Source organism: Saccostrea echinata, unplaced genomic scaffold (assembly GCF_033153115.1).
Source record: "Saccostrea echinata isolate AGI-Se365-2 ecotype Australia unplaced genomic scaffold, CSIRO_AGI_Sech_v1 ptg000036l, whole genome shotgun sequence".
Lineage (NCBI taxonomy): Eukaryota > Metazoa > Mollusca > Bivalvia > Ostreida > Ostreidae > Saccostrea > Saccostrea echinata.
In genome coordinates this window covers 9,331,434-9,342,541 of record NW_026889785.1, presented here as the reverse complement: position 1 = coordinate 9,342,541, position 11,108 = coordinate 9,331,434, and the positions used below count along the sequence as shown (strand labels likewise).

Sequence of the window (11,108 nt, the reverse complement as noted above, 5' to 3'; positions counted from 1 at the left end):
TTTTTCAAGAGCTATTTCTATCTTATTAAACATTCTTTTTTGTACAAGCTCCATACAAGCAATGTACGAAAACCATGTACCTGCTGTGAGTTTCTAAAAGTTGCACCCAAAGGGCTATATCTAAAGAAAAAAATAAAATTTCTTTCTTGTTTTTATCAGTTTTTATCTTTTTATAAATTTAGATGTTTTCAATTTTTTTTCTTTTGCAGTATTCACAAATGAATTCCAAATTCAACATGCAATTTATTTCTTTTTGATAAGCAAAATTCATTTTGATAGGTTTAAAAATAGATCGATAAATTGACATTAATAACGTCAACAGTAGGTGCATATAATAGAAGTCCCTTCACTGTGTTTTCATACAACTCTCTACCAGAGTACCAGAATGATGATTATCGTGATCCTCGCTTTATTGCTCTGTAAGTTGTTTATGCTTATACCTAGTATTATACCTTTACTTTAAAAAAGTTTGAATTCAGTATGTTCTAATTATTAAGTTTTAGTACTTCGAGTAAATACTAAATTTGTAATATTGGCATTATGCAATATTGTGAAATGTTGAATCATAATTTTGATGTTTTTAAACCTCAAACATCAGAATCTGTAATCTTTAATTAAACTACATAACATGGGCCTTAGTTGAGACCAAAATATGATCAACATACTTTCTTTCTTTTTTTAGTTTCTTTTGAAACTGGTAAGTTAAAATTTCATTTATCCATTAAAATGATTTTTTATAGCTTTGAAATAATAAATAAGAGTTTTCCCTTTTTGAGATTTATTCTGCAAACAGTCATGGTAAAACTGTTCTAAGGCACATCTTTGTTATTAAGGTAGAAGGTATGAGGAGGATTGAGCTATTTCCTTTTTATTCCGACTTTATTTTTCTAAACTTAAACTTTTAGTATTGTAACTTTCAGTTTCCTCCATCAAGCAAACACGTATATGAAAGCATTGCTCTGACATCGTTTCTTTGTTTAATTTGTCTACAAACTAAATGTTTACAGAGCAACTTTTAACCCATATTAGAATCAATCTGATATTGAGTACAAAAAAGATTGTATCAGTACCAGTAGCTTTCAAATTCGACTGAATTTGAAGGGACAAAATGATTATCTAACAAAAATTTAAGTATTTTTATTTATGTGAAAAATAGGTAAAGTTTACGAAGAAGACTGCCCCTAGCAAAATTAAAATTTTATGAATTTCAGCTTCATTATCGAAATTTTCCAGAACTTTTTACATATACCTCTTGCTTTTCCCTTGATTTCAGTCAGTCAGACCTCAAAATGGTGACGTTTTTCTGCATCACGTCTGTAATTTCTGCTTTGATATTTTCAATTTTAATTTGTGCTTTACGTTTTAAAAACATCAGTTATGACCTTAACTTTTCATTTACATTTTAATTACTTTTTGTATTTTAACGTAATTATATCGGGTCAACTTTGAAATTATGTTTGTGTCCCCTCTTCCAAATTGGATCGGCGGGTATGGGGGAAATCCCCCCCCCCCCCCCCCACCCCAAGAAAATTTCAACATTAAAGCTGAAATTTTACAATCTCTTTTTTTCGGAATGCATAAAGAATATTGTTTCCTGGTGGTTTAAAAAAGGTTTTCAGTCGGGCAATTTTTAGTCGGTCGGTCGGGAGAAGGCAACCAAACAATTTTTTGAAGATGGCTGTATTAAATCTAATCAAATCAATATCACTGATTAGTTTTTTTTTTGGTGAAATCATATCATTTTCAAGGTTTTTTAAGGCCCTCCGTCACAACAGAAGACCAACTGATTCTGTTGGTTAAGATTATTCTTTTTTTCTTCTTCTTTCTCCCAGACGCTAACCTTGAGGCCTAATATCTTGCTTATTTCTCAAAGAATTTTGCTCAAATTTTCAGAGTTTATAGACGTTGCAAAATAATGGTATTCATTTCAGAAATCCCCTTCCGCTTAAAGTTATTCCCCTTTGATTGTAAAGTGTGGGGTTTTGGTTTCTAGACAAAGGCTCCGAGACTATAAAAGCAGGAGCTGAAATACCATTGAATTTGAGAAATAGAGGCATTGTAGTCGTGCACATCGGTGTTTGTTTGATGATTTCCAGATTCAAAATGGAACTAGTGGGGTCAAACTTTACAAGGCCTAAAAGAGCAAACAATTAACACATTTTCTTTTGTATCTTTTAAGTTAAAAATATTTTAAGACATATAGAATAAACGTTGTGCACAACTTTTGACACCACTAAAAAGGGGTTTGTCCTTTAAATAATGGATCAAGGTCCCTTGAAAGTTTTTGCTTTATAACTCAGAAACGGTAAATATTTCGCTATGGCTGTCGCTGAAAAAGTTGATCTTTTATCTTCTTTACCTCATGAAAATGTTGTTTTATTCGAGTCTTGTGTTTTGTATGAATAAAAAGATGGAGCCGTAAACAAGTAACAATTTCCATTTGGCTAGTGAAGAACTCTTCATGCGTATAACAGTAAACTTGCTTTAAATAATATACCTAACAACATTGAATCCTAGTATTTTCTTCAAATTAAGGTTTAAGCTTGCTCATTGGTTTCCATACAGAATTTTCAGTTAAAACTTTCTCTATTTAAAAATAAACAAGCGTTCCATAAGAGGGAGAGAGAGAATGAAACAAATTATATCTTTTAACATTAAAGCAAATAATATTAATTTTTAGAAAAAAACTTTTGAGCGTAAAATAATTCACAGTCATTAACTGCACGCTCGATGCCTGATTGTTTTGTATTTACAGTACTGTAACTCATATCTAGATCGCGCGTGGCCGAGATAAAAAGAAACCAGTGGCGTGTAAACCAGTGACCTGCAGTCGTAAACAAAACAAACATGAGCTTAGTAAATCCATTTTGTAAACACAACAATTAATGGAAAATCGAATCTTTCAGATTCTATGGGCTTACCTTTGTTTTTGATCATGATAGTCTTAATCCTAGACGCTACCTCAATAATTATTTCAATTTTTATTCGCTTCGACTGACATCTTTATATCAAAAACAGTATTTTTTCTCGATCTCATATTAAGGGGTTTTATTTAAACTATAATTGAAAAGATGCTGGCGGGTTTTGTGTTTGTTTACCATTACATAATCATTCCTGCGATCACATGTGCCCAAGGAACCATCGTGTGTGAAGCAGTGATCAGTAGCCATACACGAAACAAACACTGTCGTTTTAAATTTGCAAACACAATAATTTATGGAAAATTATTTAGTTTAATTAATTCGGATTTTTTCAAATGTGTATGATTAAGTATTAATACAAAACGCAAGCAGATTGAATCAATCTTAAATTTTATTTGCATTAATTGCTAACTTTACCGTTCGCTATATATTTAATAAACAGTTTATTTCTCAATTATTTGTAATTGTGTATTTAATTTTGGAGGAGTAGCGATCTGGGTTACTTTTACTTTAACCAGTAAACGCACAAGCTTTGCGCTTTCTCTTCCTTGTGAAAATGAATGTTTTGCAACATAAGGATTTTTAACGAGTTATTAAGGTTTTTCGTTCCAAAGGAAGACCGTCTACTGATTTTGTTGGTTGAGATTATTATTAGGGTCTGCTGTCTCCAACGGAAATGCCGGTTCTGAACATTGCTAAATATATATTCCAATCCATAAACAATCAATTTCAGTTAATATTGTATGTCTACTATTTTGTTATTTTCAGCCCCTGTTGCAGGGCGAGATCTTGGTGAAGCTTTTAATGGTAAGCATAAAATATTTCGAGAAGCAAAGAAGAAATTACACATTTTTCAGTTAGAATTACAAAGTAGAAAAATTTCGTCTTTACTGCAATTGCTAGCATCCAGTTTTGTTTGATCTAAAAGTTGTATAACGATTCCAAATTAATTCCATAAAACTATTGAATTTATTTGAATTTCAGTTTGTTTAAGGAAATTGTCAAATGTAAACGAAAATGCGATATATTTACAAATTATCGAAGCTATACCTCTCAAAAATCAAAAGCATTAGAAAAGAGGTCAACGGTCCAGTGGAATACGCCGTTGCATTTAAAAACTCTGGTATAACTACCAACTGCTAAATTAACGTTACGTTGAAAACGGGTTGTGTTATTGGTTCACAACAAAACTGTCCTGGATATATATTGAAACATACGTAGGTACGTACGGACAGATGGACAATGTGATTCCTATATTTTTATGCAGAACCCTAAAAAAATTTCCTTTTCCTTACATTTCAAATTGTTTTGTTTCTGTATGTTTCTTCTCTTTGTGATCTTTTGTGTTTTGTTTTGCTTTCTAGTGGTGGCTCCCATTCGAGTTGCTAAATCTGTGACTGGTAAGTAACTTGTTTTTATTTTTATTAAAGTACGTTAGAAACTTTCGTTTCACATACTGGTTTAGTGATCAATGCCACTTTACAACATAATTTCCATTTGTTTAACTCTATACTTAAGCGCCTTATGTATTAGAGAACTTTTGATAAAAACGCAAAAAATTAACATTACAGATGTGGGTTCCTAAGGGTTTTGTGCAGGCGATTTCTCGAAAATGGCTTGATGGATTTTCGTGAAAATTTCAGGAATTTTGTATCATCACTTTGGCCTTCTGAGTTTTTTTTTCTTTTTGGATGTACTCACTTCCGGTCCGGAGATAATGTCGATTTAAAAACTTTTAAAGGGTCGGGTTGTCCGGAAATTTTCTCATGGATGGCTCTAAATAGAAACTTGAAACTTTCAGGTATGATAGACCTAGGTCTGTAGATATGCGTAACGCATTTAATTTTTACCGGAAATGACGCACGTCGGCGCTCGCTATGTTCCGAAAAAAGGCATATTGAAAATTTCGAAATTTACAACGCTTTTTCTACAATATTTCTTTGTCTGTAAGTAATTTGTTAAGACATGTAGAACAATATTTGTGCAAAACTACAAGATCTTTCATCGAATAAGAAAAAACGGGGCTAGCCCCTAAAATAAGGGATCTAGAGAGGCGCCGAAGGTTTTTCTCAATATTTCAATAACTATTGATAATTTGCGACACATTATTGAAGGAAATTGTTCAAAATATCAAGTAGCTGTTGGTGAGAATGTAAAACCGGAAGTGGTCAGAAAATGCACATTTATGTAGTTTTTGACACGTAATTGGGTAATCTGAGTCACCGGAAGCGCCCGATCTCATTTTTTGTTGATCAACATCACGGTTAAACCGGAAATAGTCAGAAAAGGCTTATTTTTGTAGGTATTGGCACGAATTTGAATGATTAATGTCATAAGAGACATCTTTATTTTTCGTCGATCGATGTCACTCCCGGTCAAACCGAGACTTTACCAGTGGGTTGTTGTTTTTTTTTTTTCAAACATCAGCTTGTTATTTTATGAAAAAAGTCCCTAAGACTTCTCACATTATTATAAGTCGAGTGCTCTTGAAAACTGTGTTCTTTTTTAAATATAATTTAATTTCTGTCCTTCATTTTCTTCGTAGAATTGGACGGAAGACCTGCTTGTTGCTCCAGCAATGAGCTTTGCTCTAGTATTTATTATATTTCTATATCATAAAAAATTATTTTTATAAGCACATTAGCTGCAATAATGTAGCCGCCTCCGATCATTTTTTATTGGGAAAGGGCTAAAACTCCTTAGGATCTCCGTGATTGTGCAAGTACAGATTCACTACCGCATAAATTTTGTGGCTATTTGGTTAGTGTTTCTTACCTTAACTCAAAAAATGTAGTTCTGTACACGTAAGACATGAGTTGATCCAAAAATACGCAGAATAATTCCTATATCGGTTATTTTTTGTGTATGTCAACATCACAACTTGAATATATCCACCATTTCTACTGACTTCGATCGAATTATTTTAGGCCAGCCAATGAGAATTCGGGTTCTAGGGAGCAGATCTATTAGGAATCCTCTTATTTTAAGCATAAAAATCACTGTTTTTGAAAAATATTTCATATGGAATGCTTTTAATCATCGATATTTAGTGATACCATACAACACTAGTATTAAACATAGACATTTACTTTATCAAGCCTTTCTAAATTTCAACGAAAACTGTCATGGCTGTTAAGAAAGACGACCGGTAGCCATGCAGAATTATTTTACTTTGTTTTAGTGCAGAAAGGGCTAGGTTATTGGTAATGGATAAAAAAATAAGTCTTATTGGAACGAAGTTGAATCTGAAAGTATTTTATTTTGCGTGCAGTCGCCCGTATTCAAAAAGATATTAATACCATTACGGAGATCCTGTTGGAATTGTTAGCCCTCTCCTGAAAACAAGAGATAAAAAATAGCGGAGAGGGTACATTATTGCAACAAAAACAATTTTACACATTTAAGGAACGCTTTGTTTTAATGTTATTGTGTATATATAAAATATCGAGGAAATGTACACCTAAACATGAAAAACGTGCACGAACTTAAGGTGTACTAAAACTTTGTTGTACACGTTAGTAACGCATCATGTTATATCTAACACGTTTACCATACATTTGCAACATGCATGTGGCATTCACAATTTACTACGTATTATAACAGTTTAAAAGCGATTTAATGCAAACATATTTGATATGGACTGTTGTCATAACTTTAGAAAGTAACAGGTAACCGTTCATTTCCAAAACTGAATAAATAGCAAGTATGTCCACCATGTATTACAGTTGCAACTCGAATCCTTAGTTCACAGTCTTTTGATTCTAGCGAAAAAAAAATAATTTTCAAGTCTTTTTAAAGGGCCCGTCGCCCAGTTGCTGCAGTCGAATTCCAAGATTCTGGTGTAGCACCTGAGAGACCCGTGGTCTTTCAGTCATTTTTGTGAAGATTTTTCATCACATATTGAAAAGAAACGAGTTTTTTTTATGGGGGATTCTGTAATACCTGTGACTTAACAAAAGAAACTATATATATATCAACACATCAAAAACAAATGATGTAAAATCACATTTTCGTGAGGCAATGATGCAAGCTCGTAGAGTCTAAACATTTCCATTCTAGGAGTAAACGTATGTGTGGTAGGGAAACATTGAGAAAACTATAAATATGTCCATAGGAGATGAATGCCCCGCCGAGGGTTTATCAGTTATGTAACGTGAAAATTTGTATAAGTGTATGAAGTTTAATGGGAATATCTGAATAGTATCTTTCAAATTGAAATAAATTTGATATAGATGATAAATTTCCACCAAATTATGTTCAAGTGCATAAGCTTACATAAAAATATCTTAAATGGTTTCTTTAAAACTAAGCAAAATGGAAATTTAAGAAAAGTGAGGTCAAGGTCACAGGAAGGTTTAAGATAACGCAGTTTAATAGTTCTGACTAATACGTATTAAGTTTGATAAAACATCTCGCGTGGTTTATCAAAAACTCAGCTAAACACTAATTTCACAAGTGAGGCCAATGTCAAAGGAAAAGTCAAACTCAAAAAATGTTAATGCAGTTGAAAAGCTTAGGTCAGAAGGTATGAGCATTTGAAGTTTGATAAAAACATCATGAATGGTTTCTATAAAACTGTGCTAAGTATTTAAGAAAGTGAGGTCAATGTCAAAGGAATGTCAAGGTCAAAAAATGTTGATGAGGTTGATTAGCTTACATCAATAAATAAAACAACCCTTGTATCAGAATATGAAGTTTGATTATACTATGTTGAATGGTTTCTCTAAAACAGAGCTAAATACTAATTTAAGTGAGATCAAGGTCAAAGGAAAGGCCAAGGTCAAAAAATATTGATGCAGTTGAATAGCTCTCATCAGTATGTATCAGCAAATGAAGTTTGATGACAATGTCTTGAATGGTTTCTTTAAAACTGAGCATAACACTAATTTAAGAAAAGTGATATCAAGTTAAGGTTTATAAATAATTTAATAATAATAAATAATTGATGCAGTTGAAAAGCTGACTTCATCACGAATCAGCAAGTGAAGTTTGATAACACTCTCTTGAATGGTTTCTTTAAATCTGAGCTAAACATTTAATTAAGAAAAGCGAGGTCAATGTCAAAGGAAAGTTCAAAGTCAAAAAAATGTTGATGCAGTTGAATAGATTACATCAATATGTATTAGCATAGGAAGTTTGATAAAAAATATCTTGAATGTTTTTTTTTTTTGAAACTGAGTTTTGAACCGAGCTTAACACAAAGCGACGGAAGGACATGAAAAACTCTATATGCTCCAGCCATATTCCTTGCAGGACATTATAAACATATGCAGTTTTCTGTTTCTAAATGAATTTTTCTTTTTTCAAAGAGTAAAATAGTAATTTTACTATTTCATTCTTTACAAATATATCATTCAAAGGTGTTAGTACGAATATTTGTTGTTTTTTTTAAATTGTATGTAACCCTGAAGGAAATTGGACTATATTACGCCTTTATTGAAGTACGAAAATAAAGAGTTGTATTTCATTGACAGGAGATTCACAGAGAACGGCTAGAATAGATTGCTGCTGTTGGAGCCGGTGGCGTAGGAGATGCATGTGTGCATGTGTTTAATAATGCTGAAGAAGTATTCATCTCTCTTTTATCTAAGATGTGAAAATTCGATTTAGACAAGGGCTTATGAAACTCTTTACGTGCTTTTTCCCTGAATGTTATGTTAATGGAAGTGCCTCTCTCCTTCCTTTTGTGCCACGGCCTTTAACGAATATCAATTCTTCAAAATTTTGTCTTTGGAAGCTCATTGCATAAAAATTCCTGCCTTGAATAAAACAGTGCATCTCAATTTAGAATATTTTTTATTTTAAAAAATGATTTGATTTGTCCTAAATTCGCGTTTATTTACCCAGCTTCCGTTGACTGGCATCGAAATGGGAGGTTTTTATTGTAGGGAGGTTTTTATTGTAGGTCGTGGAAAACATCCAAGGAGTTTTGATTAATTATCTTTTGACTTTTCATTGCGCTCAACATAGTATTTGATTACCTTCTCTTTCGATGCCAGTCAACGGAAATTGGGTAAATAAAAACGAATTTAGGACAAATAAATCCATTTTGACGGGCTGTGACTGTCGTTTTACAAGAAGCTTATACATTTACCTTGTTATTGGTCATTTACAAAATTATTTTGTTAAAAAGCACTCTGATTGTACGCACAAGTACTCTGAAGCTGATATTAAAAAGATGCTTGAGTTTATGATTGACAATATCTATGTAGTTTTTGGAGATCAGGTCTTCCAACAATCTGTTGGAATTTCTATGGGTACCAATTGCGCCCCCTTATTAGCAGACCTGTTTTTGTATTCATATGAAGCAGATTTTATTCAAAAACTTCTACATGAAAAAGAAAACATTTGCTGTGGCCTTCAACTCGACATTTCGATATAACGTCGACGTATTGTCAATTAACAATATTTACTTTCATTCATATGTCGACTCGATATATCCCAGTGAGCTTGAAATAAAGATATCACAGATTCTGACACAGCCGTATCATATTTAGATATTTTACTAGAAAAAGACGTTAATGGTATCCTAACAACAAAACTTTATGATAAACGTGATGACTTTAACTTTTCAATCGTCAACTTTCCTTACTTATGTAGTAATATACCCTTATCACCTGGGGTTTATGTCTCTCAGTTGATTCGATACACAAGAGAATGCTCTACGTATGAACAATTTCGCAGCTCTTTAAGGCTGCATAAAGGGGGCGGGGTCTAATTTATACGGGAAATGTCTACTGTGACATCGCACAAATATAGCAATGCCTCATAACAATAGAAAATGAAATAATTTGCGATTTCAAACTGCATAAGAGTGATAAACTACATCAAAACTTACCACTGCATTCATATTCGTCGCTAGTTAAATCACACACAGCAAGATAGAAACAAGTCACTGATCGCAATGCACTTGTCGACATGACGTCATCATGGTAAAATTTGACGCATTTTATGTGCAGTGAGAGGCGGATCAAGTAATTTTTCCACAGTGAAAAACGCATTTTATTATTAAACAGAATATTATTTGCAAATCTTAGGTAGACCATTAATACAAATCTGAAACCTTTGTTTAGTGTCATTATTTAAAAATCATAGAGAGAGTGTATTGAATTAATTCTACCATGTTTTTGTGTACAGGGTGTGCATGTTTCACGCCGAGGTGCCTCATTAAATCGCCTTTTCGCAAGGGCATACACTTAATAGATCTTGACCATTTTTTGAATGTGCATAACAGAAACATTCCTTAACTTGAGAAGTGCTGCTGCTTTCCTAAAATCGAGAGTATTACTAAATAAATAAATAAAATACATGGTAAAGGTCACACATATTTCGACTAGGGCCAAATAACTTGAAATTTAAACAAATAAAATGCGAATTCTATTTAAAGCAGCAGCACTTTTCATGAACTACAAGTTATATAGATATAATTTATTACTGAAAGTTTTAATTCTAACTAGGGTATGCCCTTGCGATATTGAAATTTGTTTATGACCTACATACAGTACACATTATATGCATTTATCACGTGACTGTCAAATAACGTGACCAAACCAAATTCTGTACAGAGCGGGGTATACAATGTTATTTCAATTAAAATTAAAGTCAAGTGATAATATAGTAGCTTTACAAAAATAAGTTCAGTTTAAAAAGGTATGTATATATGCACGTTTATATTTCGTTGATTTTTCTTCGTAGTACGCCTTAACAGTCCTGCGTTCCTAAAACGAAGCAAGCTATTGACAAAAAAGTTGATGAAAAAAGGACATCAACAGTGTTTGAAGTCATCATTTCGGAAGTTTTACGGTCGATACGATGACCTTGTCAGCACATACAACCTATCTTTGAGTCAAATGCTGACGGTTTTTATTGTTAGGCCTTTATTTATACACTGACCTGTCTACGGATTTCTCCGTTATTACCCGATCGTGACAAGGAGCACACGGCGGGTGTGACCGGTCGGCAGGGGATGCTCACTCATCCATGGCAGTAGTAGAATAGTGCTGATTGTAAAACATTAAGCCACACCCCATTTGCTATATAATTCTACTTATTATGTAGATGAGGTAAAAAACTCAAAATAAATTAATTTAATTAACATAAATTAACCTAATTAATTAACATGACAAATACTCTGCTGCTATATAATGTATATTCAGCTTAAGACTTCATCCACCTTTGACACCGCAT

The 11,108-nt window shown here is 32.8% G+C and overlaps 1 long non-coding RNA gene across 2 annotated transcripts; it reads left to right on the top strand.

The window, feature by feature from the left end:
• The first annotated feature begins 391 nt into the window (after positions 1-391).
• Positions 392-8,704, top strand: LOC133199757 (uncharacterized). 2 transcript variants are annotated; one of them, XR_009722837.1, is made up of 4 exons: positions 392-419; positions 3,690-3,728; positions 4,286-4,321; positions 8,396-8,704. It is a non-coding gene; the product is annotated as an uncharacterized LOC133199757 (long non-coding RNA). The 2 variants fall into 2 exon arrangements; XR_009722838.1 differs by lacking the exon at positions 392-419 and adding an exon at positions 683-697.
• The last annotated feature ends 2,404 nt before the right edge of the window (positions 8,705-11,108 follow it).